This window comes from Nicotiana tomentosiformis, chromosome 11 (genome assembly GCF_000390325.3).
Source record: "Nicotiana tomentosiformis chromosome 11, ASM39032v3, whole genome shotgun sequence".
In the NCBI taxonomy this organism is placed as follows: domain Eukaryota; kingdom Viridiplantae; phylum Streptophyta; class Magnoliopsida; order Solanales; family Solanaceae; genus Nicotiana; species Nicotiana tomentosiformis.
The window spans coordinates 76902947-76926008 of record NC_090822.1 but is presented as its reverse complement, the minus strand read 5'-3'; the positions used below and the strand labels follow the sequence as shown (position 1 = coordinate 76926008).

General features: G+C 36.8%; 1 non-coding gene and 1 pseudogene across 1 annotated transcript; both read right to left on the bottom strand.

The window, feature by feature from the left end:
- Nucleotides 1-219: 219 nt before the first annotated feature.
- Nucleotides 220-326, bottom strand: LOC117276580 (small nucleolar RNA R71). Its single transcript, XR_004506841.1, has one exon. It is a non-coding gene; the product is annotated as a small nucleolar RNA R71 (small nucleolar RNA).
- A 9255-nt stretch (nucleotides 327-9581) lies between these two features.
- On the bottom strand, nucleotides 9582-10348 carry LOC104095418 (22.0 kDa class IV heat shock protein-like; annotated as a pseudogene).
- Between the last annotated feature and the right edge of the window lie 12714 nt (nucleotides 10349-23062).

The window sequence follows — 23062 nt, the reverse complement described above, 5'->3', positions numbered from 1 at the left end:
GAAGATCCAAATACTCATTTGATGGATTTTGATGATATTATGAATACCTTCCAGCACAACGGAGTATCAAAAGATGCTATCTTCTTAAGGACATTTCCTTTTTCACTGAGGGAAGATGCTAAGCACTGGTTGCAGAGTTTTCCGACTGGGTCAATTCAAACTTGGGAAGACATGACAAATAAGTTCCTTGAAAAATACTTTTCAACTGCAAAAACAGGGAAACTTCGAAGAGAGATCCACAACTTCAAGAAGAAAGAGACTGAAACGGTGTTTGAAGCATGGGAAAGATTTAAGGATATTGTGAGAAAATGTCATCATCCTGGGGTAAATTTGTAGATGCAACTCCAAGATTTCTGGGATAGTTTGACACCTTCTGGCAGGATGACGCTAAAGAACGCAGTTGGAGGTCCTCTTATGAAGAAACTCCCCACGAGATTGTTGCAATTCTGAATGAATTATCTGAAGATGCAAATCAATGGCCTGCAAATGATAACCATAGAAGAAAATTAGTTGGGGTGCACCAGGTAGATTCTAACAAATCAGTGCAAGCCCAGCTAGACTATGACCAGAGAGATAAGAAAGTTAACATTAGCCAAGGTACAGAGTAAGCCGCAAGCAGCATGTGACTTTTTGTGGAATGCGAAACCCTAAACACGAGTGCCAAGCTTTAGCTGAAGTAGTAAATGCTATGGGGAGCGTTGCTAGAGGCCACTACCAAAGTGGCAACAATTTTAACTCAATGGGGCAGAGGCACCCAAGTTTTTCTTGGAGTTCACCAGGTGGTAGTGATAACACATTGCAGAAAAATAACTCCAGACCCTAAGGGGCGGGGAGCTATAGGTTTTCAAAATCAATAGAGGCAGCAATATCATCATCCAAAGTCTAATTAGTCTAGCATGAAAGATCTGATGAAGGCTTTTATTATTAAAACAGATGAGAGGCTTGAAACCCATGGCGCAACTATTAGAGAACTGGGCACGGCCTTTCAAAACATGGAACGACAGGTGGGGCAACTAGCTAATCTATCGTCTAAGAGGGTTCCAGGAACTCTCCTTGCTGATACTGAAAGAAATCCAAAAGAGACAATAAATGCAGTGTATTTGAGGAGTGGGCACGTATTGGTGGATCCCAGGGAAAAACAAAAGGATGAGTTGATTAAAAGACAGGTGGAGATTATGGAGGAGCAAAAAAATGACAACATTCAAGAAGGTGCAAGCATGGTGGATGATGGTCTGAAGAAGAAGGGAAAGACTAGAGCCTAGAAGAAGAAAAAATATGAGAATGCAAAAAATGAGGACACTGAAGAAAGTAAACATATGACTGCTTTACCTTTCCCGCAGAAGTAGAAAAGAGAGAAGTTGGACAAAGAAATAGGGCGCTTTCTAGAAGTGCTCAAGCAGGTGCATGTGAATATACCTTTCATAGAGGTGCTATCACAGATGCTAGCTTATGCTAAATTTTTGAAGGACATATTGTCCAACAAGTGAAAAGTGGAAGACATCGGTTGTCAAACTCACAGAGCATTGTAGTGACATTCTGCAAAATAAGCTCCCTCAAGAGTGTGTGGATCCAGGGAGTTTTACTATACCTTGCTCTTTAGGAAGTACTTTGTTTGAAAAATCTTTGTGTAATTCAGGTGCTTATATTAATCGTATGCCTTTGTCTATTTTCAGGAAATTAGATGGAGAGATTGGAGAAATCAGGTCGATACCAGTGTCCTTGCTGTTGGAAGATCAGACCACAATCACACCTTAAGGAATAGTGGAAGATGTGCTAGTTCGGGTGGACAAATTTGTGTTCCTTGTGTACTTCATTGTGGTGAACATGAAGGAGAATAGGGAAGTTCCTTTGATTCTAGGGAGACCCTTTTTGGCTACTGGCAAAGCAATTCTGGACATTCAAGCAAGGCAGCTCATGCTCAGAGTGGGTGAGGAAAGGGTGATCTTCAAGATGGAAGGAACATTGGGGGCCCTAAAGGAGAAATTTGGAGAGAGTAAAACTGATAAGTGTGGGGTATACCTAAATAAGGCCAAAAAGAAGCTCTCGGCATGGATGTGTGCACTGGGTCGGGCGTGCAAAGGAGATCCCGACATCGATTCAGAACCCGACTAGATGAATCAGAGAAGTTTCCTTTACCTCTTGCTTTTTATTTGTGTATCATGGGGACATGCCACAATTTAAAGTGTGGGGTGGGAAATTGTAAAAATGCACATGAGTGTTTGCATTCTTTATGTCTTCTTTGTTTTGAAAAAAAATTGACTTTTCCCGACGATGGATTTCCTCGACTTTCTTCTTGAGGGATCAAAGTCGAAGAAAAAAATATTTTGTTTTTCTAAGGTAGTGTAACAATTCCCCCCTGATTTTTCTTTGCGCCGCAGTTCTTTTTAAAGGGTTTTGTTTGAACCGGGTGTAGTTAGTTTTTCTTTTGTTAGGAAATTTGAAGTCTTGTGGTATGTTATTAAGTGGAGGTAATTTTCTTGACTTTGTTGTGCCTTGAGAGTGGTGAGTGCCTTAGTAGTGACGTCTAGGCTCAATTCTTGACTCTTAGATAAGTACCTTAAATTGATTGATTGTAACTTTAGTTAATTGCTTTCACTAGAGAGTCGGGAAAGATCCGATCCAAAGTGAGTTATATACCAATGTGCGAGTGAGGTTGTGTTGATATTATGTACATGGCGGTTGGAGGTTAGAACTTGCCCCATGTGTTTGCAAAGCGAAATAACAGTCTTGTTCAGTATAGGAAGTGATATAGGAATTTCTTTGTTGAGACAATTATATGCATGTGACTCTCATAATTGTTGTGTATCCTTGTTAGACCTTTTGAGCCTGTAATCATATTCTCTTTGGTAACCGCACTACAAGCCTGACCCATTTGTTTGAATTGCCTATCTGTTTGAACCTTTTACCTCTCTATGAGTACTTGATATATTTATGAGATTATTAAAAGCTTAGTGGGGGTATGAGTGGGTTATTGAGTGGAATTATAGAAAAGGAGAAAGGTGCACTATTTGAAAAAATTGTGAGAGCCACTTGTAGAGAATTGAAAAAAAAGAAGAAGAGAAAATCTTAATCTAGAAAAATAAAAAAATATTGGTGTTTGTATATATTATAAATAAAATTATTCCTTACTAGTGGTAAATCTTGATTTGTCTGTACTTAAAGAAATTAGGAGCTTGGTATCAATATGAAGTGAAGGTTGGGGTTTGGCTCAACACAAGTGTGGGATCTGAATTGTTAATGTATATGTATTAAAGTTCTCAGGGGGGTGTATTCATTGTATTCATATGTATCCTACCCGTCCCGCAACCTACATTACAACTAAAATAAAATTCTACGTGATCCTTGACTAAATGAGCTCAATTAGTAGAGTATTACACTACGGGCAAGCCAATGGTACGCCTTCTGTACGCATTCTGAGGGTGAGTGAATTCTGTCTATCTCGAGCTCCTATATGTTCTTGAATTTTATTGTGTGTGGAACTACGCTCTATTTTGGGTGTGAGGGCACATGACTTCCAGAGGAAAGGTAATGACTTTGACCTCTATGTTAGAGTAAGTGAGAAGCTTGTGAAAAATGCATAGTATTGTTTTTAGCCGAGTCTTGAGGCTAGGATGTTATGATAGGGTGCTTAGTCTGCTTTAATTATTATGGGTATAATGTGTTGGGAAAGTTGTTTGATGAAGGAGGTCGTATCTATGTAAAGTGTAGTTTGATTGCTCGAGGACGAGGAATGGGTTAAGTGTGGGGGTGTTGATGGTAGGCTAGAAACATGTGTTTTAGTCGTAGTTTGCACTCCAATTACTGCATTTTACTTGTGTTTGAGCTTAAATGATAGTGATTTTTACTTATTATGTATTTTATGCCTTGCAATAAGTGATTTTGAGTTTAAGACGATAATCGGGAGCTTAATCGAATAATTTGGAGCTTTGAAGTCTGAGTAAAAGCCCAAGGGATTAAATCGGGATCGTGTTCGGAGGACGAGGACCAAGTATGGATATATCAAAAATTGAAGAAGAAACTTTACTCTGTATAATTTGCACAATCACGTCGCATGGGGCTACGTAGCAGTGCAATTTGTTGCCGCCTATCAGATTCCACTCTCTCAACTTCCACACTAGCACCCTGCATGAGGCGGCACATGGCGCGGCGTGCGTGTACAATATTCTCAGAGTATTTTTCATGTTTTGGCTTGGAAAGGGTAGTTTTGCCCGGGCTCATTCCTACATGGTATAAATACACCAAAAAGACGTTTCTAAAGGGACTTTTGACCTACGAAAGATTGGAAGAGGAGTGAAGACTCAATGGACAAGGATTCATCATTCTTTCCTCAACTCAAGACCCGAGTTTGGATTGAATTCATATTTTCTTATTATTCAACTTTAATTGTGATTAATTTCTCCATGAATATGGATTAGTTTACCTTAGGGTTTGACGGATATGGTATTTTGATTGATATTTGTGGATTTTAACTCTAGTTCTTTGCTTGAATTCGTTTATGGAACTTTGAATTGATTGCACTTTTATTCACCAGTTTATTTAATCGAAAGAGGAATAATTTGGTGATTATCTTTGCATTATTTTGTTTGGTTTAACTTAGTGATCCTTTTAAGTAATCGAAAGAGCTTGTTAAATTGTTGATTAAATCAAGTTAGGAGAATATTCGAGAAATATTTTCCTGAAGACTAATACACATTTCATGCTTGCATATGTTCACAGTGCTTCTATTAGTTCACCTCGTAGAGTTAAGATTTAATCGAGAAAGGAGTCTTAACTATACGTTTGAACTAATCATCGAGTAAATTCGTGAGAATCATTAGAACTTTAGAGTGAATTGAACTAGAGTTAGATCCCAAATAGCTATCTTGCACATATCTTGTCATGACCCTTTATTTCTCCCATTGCTTATTTCGGTGTTGCTCAATTCTTGTATTCCTGTGATCAATTGTTAGTTGCTTTAGTTTTCATAGTTAATTTTAATTGTTAATCATCCCAACCAAAGTGTTAATCATCTTGAATAGCGTTAAGCTAGAAACTACTTGAACATTGTTTAAATCCAATCCTTGTGGAGATGATAATTTAACTATACTATCTTTGGCTAGCGAGCGTCAATTACGTGTTTTGTTTTGTGCACGTCAGAGTCTCTGATACGTGTTTTATAGGTCACTGATATCTTTGTTTTCTTGGCTACCGAGAAGGTTATACCTTTAATTTTATTCCCTCCAAAAATAATGTTGATAGTCAAGCGAGAGGAGTCTTGTGCTATCTTTGAAGGCTCTTCATTGTCCCGACTACTGCCGTAATTGTTCTTGGCTTGGTCGCTCAAGAATTCCCTGAGATGGCCATTCTTCAACAACATTGCCACCTCATCACGCATATGTTGGCAGTCCCAGTTCTGTGGCCATAAGACCCATGATATTCGCACAATAAGTAGGATCCCTCTAGCTGGGATCGGATCTGATTAGCTTCGTGAATCGCGCTTCTTTGATATTCCTCATCGCTGATACCAACTCCACTATGCTAATGTTGAAATTATAATCCGATAACCCGGGATATGTGGAATCCTGAGCCCCCAATACCTCTTTTTCTTGTAATGACCTATTGTTCCGGCCATGGTCGGTACTTCTATCGGGAAAGAACCTATCCAAAGACTGGAACCCTTTGTTGTCACGTCCTTCGATTCTCTCGTATGGCAGAAAACCTTTAGAAGATCACTGATCCGCATCGAAATTGATTTTGAACTTGTCTTGGTCCTGTCCCTTGGTTGATGTCGGGAAACCGAGTTGATCGTCTTCTATCCTTATTTTCGACTCGTAAAGGTTATGAACATCTGCCTATGTAGTCGCTTGGAATTCGAGCAGGCTTTCCTTCATCTTTCGGGAGACGTCGTAGCTCTTCGAATTCAAACCCTTTTGTGAACGACTCTGCTGCCCACTCGTCTGGTACAACAGGTAGCAACATCCTCTCTTTCTGAAATCTGATCACGAATTCCCGTAGCAATTCGGACTCACCTTGCGCAATCCTAAATATGTCCGCCTTCCTAACCTAAATCTTTTTGGCCCCGGCATGGGCCTTAATGAATGAATCTGGAAGCATTTCAAAAGAGTCAATTGAATGCTCGGGCAAAAGTGAGTACCATGTCAAGTCCCCCTTTGTGAGGGTTTCACCAAACTTCTTCAGTAGAACTCATTCGATCTTATGTTGAACCAAATCCTTCCCTTTCATAGCCGTGGTATAAGTTGTGATGTGCTCCTGTGGATCCCAAGTCCCGTTGTATTTTTATATATCCGACATCTTGAACCTTTTTAGAATTAACTCTAGCGTTGTGCTTGACTTAAATGGAAATTGCGTGTATTTCTTTGAATCTGGATCTTTCAAAACTAGTGGCGCGCTCGGAATCCGATCCATTCGGTCATAGAACTCCTTCGCATTTTGATCTATCCGTTCATTCATTTCCCTCATAAATCTCATGAGTTCAATTTTGAAAGGGTCATTCCTGTTATCGTTACCGGATACGTTATCAGTGCCTCCGGTACCGTATAAACTGACCTCACCCTTTGGGGTATTATTATCAACTCTTTGAGCCGCTTGACTTGCAGGAACGTCGGGAGGAACCAGGACCCTTTCTGTTTTCATTGTTGGAAGCGCTTGACAATGCATGTTTTAACTCCGTCATTACCATATATCGCCTTGAGAGATGGCTCAAGATGGCTTTTTGCTGCTCCTTCGATATTTTCACTGTTTCCACGACATGTTCCTCCTCCACGTCATCGGAAGTTGTCTTGCGCACATGCCTGGGATACTGCCCTTCGCGAACCGTGGTTTCTTCGTCCCCTTCGTTACGGGTGTCGCTGATTGAATCTTCATGTTGAGGCAAATTTTTGTGTCCCTCAACGTTGTGCGTGATGTTGACATCATTAGCTGCCATTTTCGATTTCTTGCTAAGGAAAAAGTCAAACAATTTAGTTATACACGTAAGGATCAAAGCTACTCAACTGTATACGTCCCACGGTGGACGCCAAACTGTTTACTCGTAAAGCGGTATACTTAAATTTGCCATGTGGTTTATAGACAAGCGAACTGATTTGATCCCAAAAATGTTAAGGAAATAAGATTAAAAGTAAGATATAGAAATTGAAATTGAAAAAGAAGGCAAGCCTGACTCCAAGCGCACTGTCCTCGAGGACGGAAATGAGAGCAATGCAAAAGAGTTAACAAAGTTGTTTAATTCAGCGTGAAAATGAAATATAGCATAAGTTTTTCCAAGAATTGTGTGTGTTACAATGGCCGCTGAGCCTGCTATTTATAGTTATACCAAAGGAAATAAGATCCTAGAATCAAACTCCACTTAAATGATCATAAATGAGTTATTGATGAATATCTGACGGCAGGCCATGAATGCAAATATTCTCTCCAACGGTCGCCCATTTAATGTTAGAGAATATTCTTCATTGAATGCTATCCGATGTCAAATATTTGATCTGCTTCCATTGACCATGCTCCCTTTGGGATTTATCCGATGTCAACTACAGCTTTTGTTTCCGATACTGATTGTTACTTGATTCGCCTTTTACCTATCTTCAATTCCACATATCATGTTATTATTCAACCATCTGTTATAAACCAATTTTACCTAATATGATAAGAGAGGGTGGAATCCATTATTCTTCACAATGTCTATGTAATGTATCGAAAATCAAATTTTTTCCTTTACATAACTGGAGTTGCATAGAAGTTGAATAAGGCAACAAAAGCACCAGTAGATAAGAATACACTATGACGCACCATTTTTGGGAAGTTTTGCGCCAAAGGTTTCACACGTATCATCAACTCGCACTTTGTTTTTGAGTTTATCAAGGTTCCATTGTCCTATAAAAAATATGTTACATTTTCTATATTAATAACAGCTCGATAGGAATCCAACAAACTAATAAAGAAAAATGAGAAAATAAAGAAATATGTGGAAGTTAAAAAGAAATTTTAAAAAAAAGACAGAAATTAAATTCAAGAAAGAGTTTCTTGAATTCAAAAAATCTATTCTTTAAATTATATCCTAACAACAATAATTAACTAATAAAAAACTAATCATCTTTGGTACAAAATTAAAATCAAGAGATAAATCGTGAAATTGGACCTTTAAAAGTAACAAGAGCAATAATAAACCTAAAACCAATCACATTTCTTGAATAACTCGGAGAGATCTAAGAATCGATAAGTATTTAAATTTACCACTTTAAAGTTGTCATCCGGCACAATTCTATTAGTGCGACGTATAGCACGTAGCACTATGTGATGCATCAGTGAAAAAATACGGCTAGACTTTTCCACTCCATCTCATTAAAGGCAGTTTGGTCCTAATTCGTAGATACACGGTATAAATACACCCAAAATATATTTTTGAGATAACTTTTGACCTTGAAGAACGAATAAGGCAAGAAGAGATTGAATTTCATCTAAAACTCAACCAACAATCGGTTCGAATAGTTAATTTTAATGTTGTCTATATCTTTGAACTTATTCGTGACTTTTTTTACCGTTATGAAGTAGTTTACCTCAGAGTTTGACGGATATGATATTTTAAGTGTTGTTAGTGAATTTAACTCTAATTTAATTGCATGAATTTGCTTATGAAACTTTGAATTGATTGTAAATTTGTTCACCAATTTAATCGAAAGAGAAATATTTTGATGATTATCTTAGAATTATTTTGTTGGTTTAATTTAGTAATTTTTCTAAATAATCGAGAGAGCTTTTGAATTGTTGATGAAACCAAATTAGGAGAATAATCGAAAGACTTTTTCCTAAAAACTAATTTATTAACGTGTTTCTGCATATTTTTAAGTATTTTATATTAGTTTACCTCGTAAAATTTAAATTTAATCGGGAGAGGAATCATAACCTTACGATTAAGCTAATAATCTAGTGAATTCATAAAAATCATTAGAACATTAAAAGTGAATTTAAATAGCATTAAATCCCACATGACTATCTTGTATCTATCTTGTCGCGATCCGTATTTCTCGTATTGATAACAATCCATTCTCTCTCTCTAATCTTCTGTGATCGATCTTATTACTTTACCCTCCCCCTTTCCCCTCCGGAACTCTATTTTCTTCAATAATTTAATTATTTTTTTTAAAATTCATACAAATCTAAAAAAATTAATGTGCTACTTTATTATTTCATACAAGAACAATGTTAAAATTTGAACTCGATAACTAAAAAAAAAATATTTTTTCTACATCATAAAAATAATATATTTTATTTATATAACATGAAAAAAAAAATATTTTTAATAATATTTTTATTTAGAGTTAGTAATGGACGAGGCTAGGGAAGGTGGGGGTGTAGTAGGGGTAAGAGTTGGAGTGGTTGGAGTGAGTGGGGGTGGTTTGGGAGTGAAGGATGGTATTGGTGGGGGATGAGAAATAACGCGGAGAATGTTGAAAAAAAAAATTAAAAAATATTTTTTCTTCTTTTAATAAGAAAAATATTTTTTTTAATTATAAAAAAATAAGTTCACGAGAAAAATATTTTTTAAAATACCAACAAAATATGAGAAAATTAAAAAATATTTTGCTCCCTACCAAACACCATGCATTTGAGAACTTTATTAGAAACTCACAACTACGAAGATAAACAAAACCAAAACATTAGACTGACAGCAGAGTTAATTTACATCTCAGCTTTGGTAGCTTTAATGTCCTCACCACCAACAGAGTTACCTTCCTCAGCAATATTAATCACCTTTGTCTGTTTCTTCTTCTCTTCAGCCAACTTTGGCACAGTAATCTTCAAGACACCATTTTCCAAATGAGCCTTTATGTGTTCCAAATCTGCATTCCCAGGTAACCTAAACTGTCTCCAGAATTTTCCAGAAGTCCTCTCAGCTCTGTGCCACTTTTCTCCTTCAACTTCTTCCTCTATTTTCCTTTCCCCACTGATTCTCAACACCCTGTTCTCTTCCACCTCGATCTTGATGTCATCCCTGGTATGTCGAGGGTAATTACGTGCTCTGTTCCTGTTTCCTTCCAGTCTGAGCGAGCTAAGGCGATTGAATCGACCCCTTTTGGGATGGTTAGTGGGATTTGTTCAAGAATCTTGAAAGGATCTTCTGGTGGGAACGTTAAGTCCCAAAAAGGGCGTGTGTATGGCATTAGTGCTTCAGTTTGTGATGGAAGAAATAAGACTACAGCCATTGCTAACACTAGAAAGCTCAAAAGACTAACAGTTGTTTTCACCATTTTTGATTTGTTCTAGCTAGTAAGGACGTTACAAGTACACTAGTTTAATTATGCAGAGTTTTGTGTATCAAAGGTCGTTAATGGGATGAGGGGATAAAAGTAGAACTTTCTTTTCTATATGTTGAAATATAATAAATTGGGTATTTATATAGGAAGGAGATGACCTGTAATGAGAGGTCTACAAGTTTCTGGAGAAAGTTCGAAGAGGGAGACACTTGGAAAAATATTTCTGGAATGTTCATTTTTGTTCTTGAATATTCAGGGGTAACGCAGGGTTGTAGTCACCTGACAAATAATAAAATTCCACGTTTGCAAATTGCACTCTCAAACCAACATGCAGCTAGAACGATATGTATAACATGGAGGGTCTATCCATATCTAATAGTAAGGTTTATTTTGTTGCAAGTTCAAGTTCTACGTACTGTTGGGTAAAAATGTTTGCACATAGAATTACTTAAAAGTGATTAGGAGTAACTTAAATAAATGATAAGTAATTTGATATTCATTGTTGCGACCAAATGCACACTCAAGTATACGTGGTCGTCAAGTAATAAAGTGACTAGACAAACTCACTAAGACTTGTTATCAACTATTGACTAAATTAGACTGTCCTCATTATTTAAATAAAAATTAAACTTAGAAGTGGAAATGCTAAATAATTAAACAAAAAGAAAAAAAATACTTAATGAATTCTAAACAAAGAGAAAACAAAATTTTAAGTTATCAATGCAATGGAAACCATCTAAAGTTATGGGTTATCTAACAATTGTATTGTATTCCTCAATTGAATTGACAAATTAATTTATCTATATTTATTGATTGACGGGGCTAATATTGCCCATAAGAATCTATCGAGTTTTTAATCGCTTATTCAAGCTAACTTAATGCATATATGTCTATAAAGTCAGAATCAACAAGAATGCATTCATAATTCCCGTATAATAACCAAGCAATTAACATATGTTTATCCTAACTGTGAATCCATTCTTCGATGCCCAAGTTCAAGAACTTTCTCTACTCAATCCTACATGCAATCTAGAATTTTCACTTTCGAGTTCTATTTTAGATTCGTAGATAGTTCAATTGGTGATCAAGCAATCAAGTAATTAAGTGCATGATTGAATAAATAAATCAATACGACAAATCAAGAAATCAAAATCAATATTCAAATAATAATATTCATGAAAGAACCACAAACCTAGAATGTGAAGTTTAGCTCCACATAGATATGGTAGCCAAAAACTAATCATACAAAGAAACATAAGAATTACTAAGTTTGGTGGAAGAGAGATGGAATCTGATGAACTCCGGCCTCCACATCGGCTCGTTCTCTCCCATGGTTAATTCCCCTCTCAAAAACGTCCAACCCACTTCTTAGACATGTTTAGGGAGTATTTATAGTCTAGGGTCGAAGTTTCCAAGTCCAAAACTGAGTAGAAAATAATTTATTCGCCGACTGGGGGACCAGGCCTTAAACGGAGCGAGGCCTGGGGCGAGGTGTCTTTGCGTTGCTCCGATTTTCTCATTTTCGTGCTCTTTTCTTGTGTCCTCAAGATCGTTTTGTGCAGCTTTTATTCCTTAATGCAATTCCAATGATCCTACATATAAAAATAACTTAATTAAGCTCAAATGTCACATAATTAATGTCACTGCCCAAAATCACCTAGTCGTGATGACACTTAACCCAACCCGCTAGGTAAGCCAAACAACAATCGATACAACTCAAATGAGAATAATAATGAAATCAATAAATGAAACAACTGAGTTTCTATATGATAACCCATGAATTGGTAGTACAAGTCATGAGCCACTAAGAATTAGAATTGCAAAGCTGGTATCAAAATAAATACAACATCTATTTGGAATATACAATAACAGATATGAATCTAAAACTACCAAGGACAAATGGTAGTCATATCTGGAACACCCGTACATCTTCAATGCCCGCTTCTGCCATCCACATCAACTCAGCTCCAAGATCTACACGCAAGGTGAAGAAGTATAGTATGAGTACAACTGATCTCATGTACTCAGCAAGTAACATAACTAACCTCGACGAGGAAGTAGAAGCAAGAATTTTAAATGACACCCGCTAATCACTTGTACAATTCATAATTCTAACAAGTGCATAACAACAATATTCTTAAGTCATGAATCACAAATAAAATCACCTTGGTGTGCACAATAACTTAACGTAATCTGCTCAGTCAACGATCCAGCCTATAAAGAAGATATGCAAATAAATCTGGTAGATAACCAAGAAAATTACAACTAAAGATGAAATGCAATAACATAATCAAATAATGGCCAGACTTTCCTCAGAGATGCCATAACAAAACCAAACCACTGATCAGATTTACTCATACCACATCAACCAGAAACCCGTCAGTTTCTCACAATTCGCATGTACACCATCAAGAATGCACATGAGAGTATGAACCTAGGGGATGGATCTATATCCACACACTGCACGACATAGTCACGTGTAATTCGCCTAGCATGGTCATAGGCTCAATATCACAATCTTCCCGACGTGATCACATGCTCAATATCACAATCCGCCTGACATGGTCACATGCTCAATATCACAATCCGCCCGACGTGATCACATGCTCAATATTACAATTCGTCCGACGTGATCACATGCTCAATATCATAATCTTCCCGGCATGGTCACGGCTACCAGTCCAATCCATGTCACACAGAAAGCAGACATACAAGAATACATGTACATGATCGATGAACATCAAATTTCATACTCGTGGACTGGCATAAGTGACATCTATGTTATATGCATGTGAAAAGTGTGCTATCATAGTTCAAATCAGGCAAATACATCATAAAAGTAACAATTATCATGTTCAATCAGGAGATTAACCTCTATGTAACCTCAAACATGGCTCGAACAACACACAACAGGGATACAAATATAAAAACCATCACATCATGAAACTTAGAAATCAATCCAAGGAATATCATAACCTAAACACTACCCTGAGTATGAAAATTACCTCGGTGCACGCACATTGGTTCATCCCCACACAAGTGAACCACCCATAGCACATTGCTATTACAAATAACTCAGGTAATTAGTGCCTCAACCAAGTTTAGGTGAGATACTTACCTCAAGCAAGCTAAATCGATACTCCAAAATTACCATCCTGCACGAACTAACCTCCGGACAACTCGTAGCTAGCCAAAAGCAGCTCAAAAATATCAAATGATGCCATAGGAATCAAACCCAAACGATAAAGGTTGAATATTTAACCAAATACTCAAAGTCGACCAAAAAGTTATCTTGGGCCCTATAATGACCCCACCGGTCGTTCTAAAAATTAGCATATTGTTAGGTAGTAGCTTTGCATTGTTTATTATGACTTGCGTGTATGGTTGGATTCGATTTTCGGGTGATTCGGGATTGATTTGGAAGAATGATTCTTGTTTTGGAAGCTTAAGTGGTAAGAGTTGACCGGAGTTTGCCTTTTGTGTAGATGACTCCGGAATGGTATTTTGATGATTCCAATAGTTTTGTGTGGTGCTTTTAGACTTAGGCATATGTTCGAATTTGGAGTTGGTGGTTCGTAGGTTGATTTAATGTATTTTGGCCAAAGTTGGAAAGTTAAAAGTTTGGAAGGTTGAGAGGTTTGACTGGGAGTTGATTTTTATTGATATCAGGTTTGGATTGCAATTCTCATAGTTGATATAGCTCTATTGTGTCATTTGGGACTTGCATGCAAATTTTGAGGTCATTCCGGGTTGATTTGATATGATTCGGTGCATGTTGTAAAAGTTGAAAGTTCATTAATTTGTTAGGCTTGAATTGAGGTTCGATTAGTAGATTTGATGTTATTTGATGTGATTTGAGGCCTCTAGTAGGTCCGCGTTATGTTATGGAAATTGTTAGTATATTCGAATAGGGTTTCGGGGACCCCGGGTGTGTTTCAGACGGATTTCAGATCATTTAGATCATGTTGGTTAAAGCTGGTTTTGGGCGGGGATTTGGTGTGGTCGCACCTGCGGACCATTGGGCGCAGGTGCGGTGACCGCAGGTGCGGACGGGAAGGCGTAGAAGCGAGCTGACTGGGAGATGGTGTTGCACATATGCGATGTTATTCCCGTAGATGCGGCTCCGTAGGTTCGAGTCGGTATGCGCAGGTGTGGTAGTGAGCTGAGTAGGAAGTTTTCGCAGATGCAGAGGTTTTGTCACAAAAGCGGTTGCACAGGTGCACTTCATTCTTCGCAGAAGTGGTACCGCAGATGCAGTGACTTGGACGCAGGAGCGGACATTTGGGATTTTAGTTATTTTCTCATCTGCGATGATATTTCCGCAGATGCGATTTCGCAGATGCAACTGAGGGTCCGCAAAAGCAGAAGGGTTGGGCAGAACATGTTATATATCGAGGGTTTGGTTGTTTTTATCATATCTTGAGTTGTGGAGCTCAGGTTTGGGCGATTTTAGAGGGGATTTTCACGGTTTGGATTGGGGTCATGTATTCTTGACTCAGATTTGGTAATATTTCATGATTCTATCTTTGTTATTATCATTTAATTAGTGATTTGAATTGGAGAAAATTGAAGGTTTTCGTAAAAACTTTCTAAAATATAAAATGATGATTTGAAGACCGATTTGAGATCGGAATAGGATGACTTTGGTATGGTTTCGGAATGGGTGTTCGGATTTTGTGAGTTTTGTCAGGTTCCGAGGTGCAAGCCCAGAGTTGACTTTTTAGGTTGACTTTTTTGTTTTCATTAATGATCGAAGCTTTATTATCCGAAATTATTTCTTATGGCTTTTATTTATGATATTAAGTTATTTTGGCTAGGTTCGAGCTGTCAGGAGGTTGTTTCACACGGGAAAGTCTATTTAGAGTTATTGATTTAGCTTCTTTGAGGTAAGTATCTTGCCAAACTTTGTGTGGGAAAACTACCCATTAGGATTTGGGTTGATTGTATTATTTGAACTATGTGAAAGATGTGTACGCGAGGTGACTAGAGCGTACTCGGGCTTATATGTGGAAATTGACCTGTTTAGACTCTTAGGCTTCTTTCATGTATTTATTTGAAGTTTTTAGCACACATTATATCTTTTATTCGTCAAGTTTACTCTCACATGCTTTATTTAAAATTGTTAGCATATGTCATATCATTTACTTGTCAAGTTTACTCTTTTGTGCTTTATTTGAAATTTTTGCCTTTTTTATTGTAATGTGACCTCCTCTATTGTTGAGATATTCTTAATTGAAATTGTTGTTACATGATATCCATTCATTGACGGGTTATTCTCATACATTTAGACATAGTTTTTATTTCATGACCATCTCTTTTATTGTTAGCTTATGTCATTCAATAGGATTTAAAGTTTCCATTTCAAGGAAATGCCTTTATTATTGAGTTTATTCTTAAACAGTTAATTGAAGTTTAAGGTATTGAAAGCCATTAACCTGCTTTTGTTGAAGTTGTTGTTTAATGGTGTATTGTTCATTGTTGAGTTATTTTTTCCATTTCATTTTTGTTGTTATTGAGATTTATATACACATCGTGGTTGATCCGTAGGCTATGTGTTGTGGTGATATTGGTATTGTTGTTGTGAAAAGGTTGTGGCCTATGAGCACGTATGGTACAGGTGGATATATCGTGTTGTTGTGATGGTAGCACATGTGGATTTGTTGTTTGGATCGATTGTTGTTATATGGAGCATAAAGGTGGCATCTCACTATTGTTGACTGTGCTGAGTGATATTGGTGGCTATTGATATATTGTCTGGATGAAGTGATACGGATGGCTATTGTGTTATTGTCTTGGCGGAGCGATACGGGTGGCTATTATGCGGAGTGATACGGGAGTATATTGTGTTAAATGTCTAGGCGGAGTGAAAAGGATGGCTATTGTGATGTTTTCAATATGGAGAGACAAGGGTGGCTATGTCAGGGATGATATGTGATGGCCTGGGGGCATAATGTTAATGATATTCGTGTGGTGGTGTGATTTACCTTGTATATGTCATGTACCTTACGTGACTTATTGTGTCGCTTCCAATGAGTTACTCGATGTCTTTGATATTACTTGTTGACTTGGACTATAATAGTACACTCGCACAAGCATAGATTGTAGCAGGCCGTTTACACCGGTTCGGGAGTATGAAAGTTGACATTCATTGATCATTGCCCATGTATCCTTGTATTATCTGCATTCATTATGATATTGAACATGTGACCATGCCGGGCGGATTGAGATATTGGCATGTGAGTTGTCTGTGCTGTTATGACTAATAATATGGGCACAAGGTGTCGTGAGCATATTACTTGTGATTTGGGACTCATGACTTGTGTTTATGAGATGAGGTATCTCGGAATAATTTTGTGGTGAAACTTGTGTTAGCTAGAACGATTTGATTATTTAGTTGTCATTTGTTTTCCTTAATTGGTCTCACAGGTATTATTTTATGGTGTTCAGAGTACTTTACTATTTATATCACATGTTTATTTCCCTATCGCCAATTACTGATTCTTATTCCGTTATTAGCTTTATAGTTATATACTGTACAGGCTTTATGACTAGTAGGTATCTTGACTTGTACCTCGTCACTACTCCACCGAGGATAGTTTTGATACATACTGGGTACCGACCGTGGTGTACTCATACTACACTTCTGCATATTTTTTGTGCAGATAAAGGCATTGGAGATATCGGACTCAGGTTGAGTAGCTTCTTGTTCGTGAGGATTCAAAGTAGAGATATTTGATCGTCGTAGTCCCTTGGAGTCTTTTTCCTTTTGATTGTACTGTTAATTTGTAGAACAATACTGTATTTTTTTGAGATATTCCTATGTAGTCTTCTAGAGTTCGTGACTCCATATTACCTATTGTTGACGACCAATTTTCTTTTAATTATTAATTTATGTATACTTATTGATTTTCAATAAATATGCTAAAGATATTTTCTAATTAATAATACATATTTTAAGTAATTAATAATTTAGTATATAATCATAAACATATTTTCTTTACTATTTTACTATTCTTTAAGCTATCAAAATAATTTTCATATTCATCACATAGGTTTATAATTAATTTAATAAAGTTATTTCTCAAATTTTTGCAACATAGCCCATTATTTTAAATAAATTCGAAATTAGTGTAGTAAATAGGAAAATAAGATATTTCGTAGTTAATTAATTAATTACAGTAATCAATAGTGTATTTGATTATTATAATTATATTTTATTAAAACTAATTAAGTTTATTTAAATTTATTTTTAAAAGGTTAAAAGATCAAAAGGCTACAATTGCAATTGCATAATTAAATACGAAATGGCTATTCCTTAAATCAATTCCAACCCAAACAACAGGCCCAAAACAACATCTGGTCCAGTCCAAACACAACTCTCTTTCCATCTTGGCAATCTGAGCCACTCTCATTGAACCAATCAGAACTTGCCATGCCGCCCTTCCACATCACTCACTAAAGAAGCTCAGTCAATTTAAGATGTCCATCCCTCATATCAACGACGCACGTTTTATCTCCGTTCTTTCCTTTAATTTTAATACTCCATTAGACTTAATCTCAACCATCCAAATCCAACAATCCAAGGGCCATCATTTAATCTCGTTTTATTCCTTTAATGCCCAAATTATCAGAGTCGTTGATCAGTAGATCCAACAGCCCAGATCAATCCCACCCGTTTAAACCCTTAGACCCCAACCCAATCTCCCCCAAACCCTAATCATTTCTCCTATTGTCCCCCCTCTCCCCCTTTCCCCTTCCTCTCTCGTTTATCTCAATGCCCAGACCAAATCAGTCACAGAAACCTTGCACCAAATCGTGCAAGGTCATGAATCATGAGTTTCTCCCCCTTTCATCATATGAATTCAAAAGTCTCAGTTTCAATACCTAGACTCAAATATAAAACTTCAAGTCTTTAGATTTTCGTATGATGCGACCTAATCAGAGCATGTATGAGCATCTCATTATGTTTATTCGAAGACCAGAGGTCAAATGCAATGACCTATGGGCTTCTAGTCTTTGTCCGATGGTTTTCACGCCTGCAACGACTGTCTCTTACACAAGTAAATCTCCTTACGATTTTCCCCTTTGATCTCTTTGATTTTCACTCATTTGCTTGCATCATCATTCTCTCCGTCACTCTCTACTATCGATTTTGAATTTTGTTGAACCGTAAAGGCATTGAATGCCACTATAAAAGGAGAATTCAATGCTCTCACCTAACAACAGAAGACACACACTAATCACTTAAATAAGAGAAGATACATATGAAATCACTTAACAAACAGAGATATACCAATTGTTTTCCTTAATATCCTAAAAATAAGTTAATATTAATCGACTGCATGTGTAAGCTTAATGAATGTTCTTTAAGTTAAGCAGTTTGGGTGTTAATTAAACTTATATAACTAGCTAAAGAGCTTTAATGATTCCTTACATTTGTTCTAACTTTAAACTTTCTATATAATTTTGCTATGGCTCTCATGTTTGCTCTACTGACCTTTACTTAGTGTTACTTGTTGATTTGTATCATGCACTTAAGGTTATTTATCTGATAAACCAAAACTAAAATGATATGAACACATAAAAGTAAATACATGGTTGTCATTTAGCTAAAGCATATCAGTTTAATTTATTTGGATTGCTTTCTCTCTTCTAATGTGTTCCTATAATTCAGAGACCTCTTGAAAGATCGTTGTAAAGGTTTTTTCTATTAATTTTCATGATCATATCTGTGAGCATCACCCAAATAAAATATGTTCTGAAATGAAACTGGACTAAGTTATAATGAATTATTGCAGTTAATCTTTTATGAACTCTGACTGCTACTTAGACCAAGTATGTTTGGATTGTCTTCAAGGATCTGGTTAAGAAACAGAAAGTGGTTAAGAGTTAAAGTTGTTATATTTGTGTATCATCTCTTGAATTGGTGATACTAAGCTAAACCTGATCATGCTTGGACCAATATATTGATTTGTTTAACTTGACGAATTGTCCTGCTACTAGAACTATGCTTATTTCATGTGAAACCTTTCTTGTCCTAGAATTCTGTACTGAACCTGTTGGTCTGACCCTATGTTGTTTGACATTCTACCATGTTGTAATCTTGCACTCCTTAATGATATCTCTTGTATGTGCTTAATTGTCTTCTCCTGGGTTTCCGCACTCATTCATGTTATTAAAAAACAAAATCCCGCTTACCTTTCATACTCTGCCTATGTTCTCATTTTGCACTATCTCATAAAGGAAACTAAGCCTTGCTAAGACTACATAAGTTAACTATGACTCACCTATAGATTTAAGGGAAGCTCTTGATGCATACCTGTCCTGTTAGAACATTACCTTGTGTTTATATGAATGTCTTAACTCCTAATGAGCCTAGTATGAATGTGAGGTTATTAATCTTTAAATATCATGCCATCTGCTTATGTAAAGATCAATTTGTTTGCTTAAGTATCCTTGCTAATACCCCTTAGAGATTCTGAATGAAGTTGTCAGCCCATACATCTAATAGAAGTTAAGACTTAGTCTATGTATTAACTCATGATTAATTCAAACATAGTCTAATAAGCTGTCAAGGTATTATAAGTAGGGACTCTTGAAAACTTGAACTTATCAGTAGATGTATGTGTCTCCATACTCATTAATCATATGACTTAATGTTTGGATTCCTTAAATAATATATTGGTGCTCCCTCTCTTTTATTGTACCAGTAATTGGTTTCTTTGAGCATTCTTGAGTATGTTGAAGATGTTGACAGTGTACTACACACTTGTGATTAGATTGTGACCCCTATGGTGTTATATGTTATCTCATATTCATAGTAGTATTTTATATAATCACTATGATAATTCTATATACCTTTGTGTTATTGTTACTATTTTGTAGTTACAATGAGTGCTTCATTGACACTTAAACCTATAGGGAAGAGTAAGTGTGAGTGGTTAAGGGTATTTAGGATTAAGGTTTAGTTTGTGGTTGAGATTCCCTCCTTGACACAAGCACTACTCGGGGTCCCTGAGACCCTTGTGAACTCTAAAGTGTCAGGGATCCAAAGGGTGTCTTGGCCATAAATGAGATTTTAGCTTAAGCTCTTAATCATTGACATTTGTTAATCCATTTAGGGTTGGTGCTCAATAAAAGAAAGGCTTCACTGAGGTGAATCACTTAGGGTTATTCCACATGTGATTTTGTGCCCATGTGGCGTTAGGTGTGACTTGTTGATTTTGGTAAAGTAGTTATGATATCTTCATGTTTCTTGCATCGTTGTCAGTGTTATGAAGCTTTGGAACAAGGTTCTAGTCTATATGAGGCTATTTACAGGTATTGGGTTTGGTAATGGATAGTTATTGCAGTTAGAGTTATTGCTTTGGGCATATGGATGATGTGTTACGTCGTGTGGTTATACCTTGTGGATGTATGCATGAGTTGTTGCATCTGGTTGAGGTTGATACAGTGTGTTTATGTGAGAATCGAGTTTTTGGGGGATGATCGGATGTTGATATTTAGTTCTAAGGCTTATCGGTATAGGTGAAAGGAATAATCTTCACCCGAGATTGTGTTGTCGGGCATATGTGGATTGGGGTGATATGGTATCACCCGCGGGTACATGTATGGTGAGTTCATTTAGTGATTTAATGTCTTCGAAACGGTTCTTGACACGTTCGAGGACGAATTTTTATTTAAGAGGGCGAGAATGTAATGACCCTAGTCGTTCATTTTGAGAATTAGCATCTCGTTCAGTGGTTTAAGGTCTTGAGTAGCTTCGTTGTGACTTGTGTGTATGATTGGATTCAGTTTTCGGGTGACTCAGGATTGATTCGAAAGTATGATTCTTATTTTAGAAGCTTTAGTGGTAAGAGTTGACCGGGGTTTGACATTTTTGTAGACGACTTTGGAATGATGTTTTGATGATTCTAATAGCTTCGTATGATGATTTTGGACTTAGGCGTATGTACGGATTTGGATTTGGAGGTCCGTAGGTTGATTTGATGCATTTTGACGATTTGACTAGGAGTTGACTTTGTTTATATCGGGTTCGGATTGCGATTCTGGGAGTTGATATAGCTCTGTTGTATCATTTGGGACTTGCATGCAAAATTTGAGTTCATTCCGGGTTGATTTGATATGATTCGGCGCAAGTTGTAGAAGTTAAAAGTTCATTAACTCGTTAGGCTTTAATTGAAGTAAGGTTCATAGTTTTGATATTGTTAGATGTGATTTAAGGCCTCGAGCAGGTCCACGTTATGTTATAGAACTTGTTGGTATGTTCGGACGAGGTCCCGTGAGCCCCGAGTGTGTTTCGGACGGATTTCTGATCATTTGGATCATGTTGGTTTGAAGATGGATTGGGTAAGGATCTGGTACGGTCGCACTTGCGGACCATTGGGCACAGGTGCAGACGAGAGGGTGCAAAAGTGAGCTAACTGGGAGCTAGTATTGCGCATCTGCGATGTCATTCCCGCAGATGCGGCTCCGCAGGTGCGAGTTGGTATGCGCATGTGCGGTAGTGAGCTGGGTAGGAAGTTTTCGTAGAAATGGAGGTTTTGTCGCAAAAGCGGCGACGCGGGTGCGCATCATTGTTCGCAGAAGTGACACTGCATATGTGGTGTCTTAGACGTAGGAGCGTACATTTGGGATTTTAGTTGTTTTCGAATCTGCAATGATATTTCCGCAGATGCGACTGATGGTGTGTAAAAGCAGAAGTGTTGGGTAGAACATGTTATATCGAGAGTTTGGTTGTTTTTATCATATCTTGAGTTGTGTATCTCGGTTTTGAGCGATATTTGAGGGAATTTTCACTATTTGGATTGGGGTAAGTATTAATGACTCGGATTTGGTTATATTTTATGATTCCATCTTTGTTTTTATCATTTAATTAGTGATTTGAATTGGAGGAAATTGAATATTTTTTTAAAAACTTTCTAAAATATAAAATGATGATTTGAAGGCCGATTTGAGGTCGGAATTGGATCATTTTGGTACTGTTGGACTAGTATCGGAATGAATTTTTGGATTTTGTGAGTTTTGTTGTGTTTCAAGGCGTTGATCCAGTTTGACGTTTTGAGTTTACTTTTTTATTTTCATTAAAGATCGAAGCTTTATTATCCGGAATTGTTTCCTATGGCTTTAATTTATGATATTAAGTTATTTTGGCTATATTCGAGCTGTCATGCGGTTGTTTCACACGGAGAGGTCTATTTAGAGTTATTGATTTAGCTTCTTTGAGGTAAGTATCTTGCCTAACTTTGTGGGGAGGGGGAGGGGGGGAACTACCCCTTTGGATTTGGGTTGATTGTATTATTTCAATTATGTGAAAGACGTGTATGTGAGTTGACAAGTGTATACTAAGGCTTATAGGTGGAAATTGACATGTTTAGATTCTTAGGCTTCTTTCATGTATTTATTTAAAATTGTTAGCACACGTTATATCTTTTATTTGTCAAGTTTACTCTCACATGCTTTATTTGAATTGTTAGCAAATGTCATATCTTTTACTTGTCAAGTTTACTCTTATGTGCTTTATTTGAAGGTTTTAACTCGTTTATTGTAATGTGACCTCCTCTATTGTTGAGATATTCGTAATTAAAATTGTTGTTACATGTTATACATTTGTTGTCGGGTTATTCTCATGCATTTAGACATAGTTGCTATTTCAGAAACATCTCTTTCATTGTTAGCTTATGTCATTCAATAGGATTTGACGTTGCCGTTTCATGGAAATACTTTTACTATTGAGTTTATTCTTAAATAGTTAATTGAAGTTGAAGCTATTGAAAGCTATTAACCCGTTTTCATTGAATTTTTTGTTTAATGGT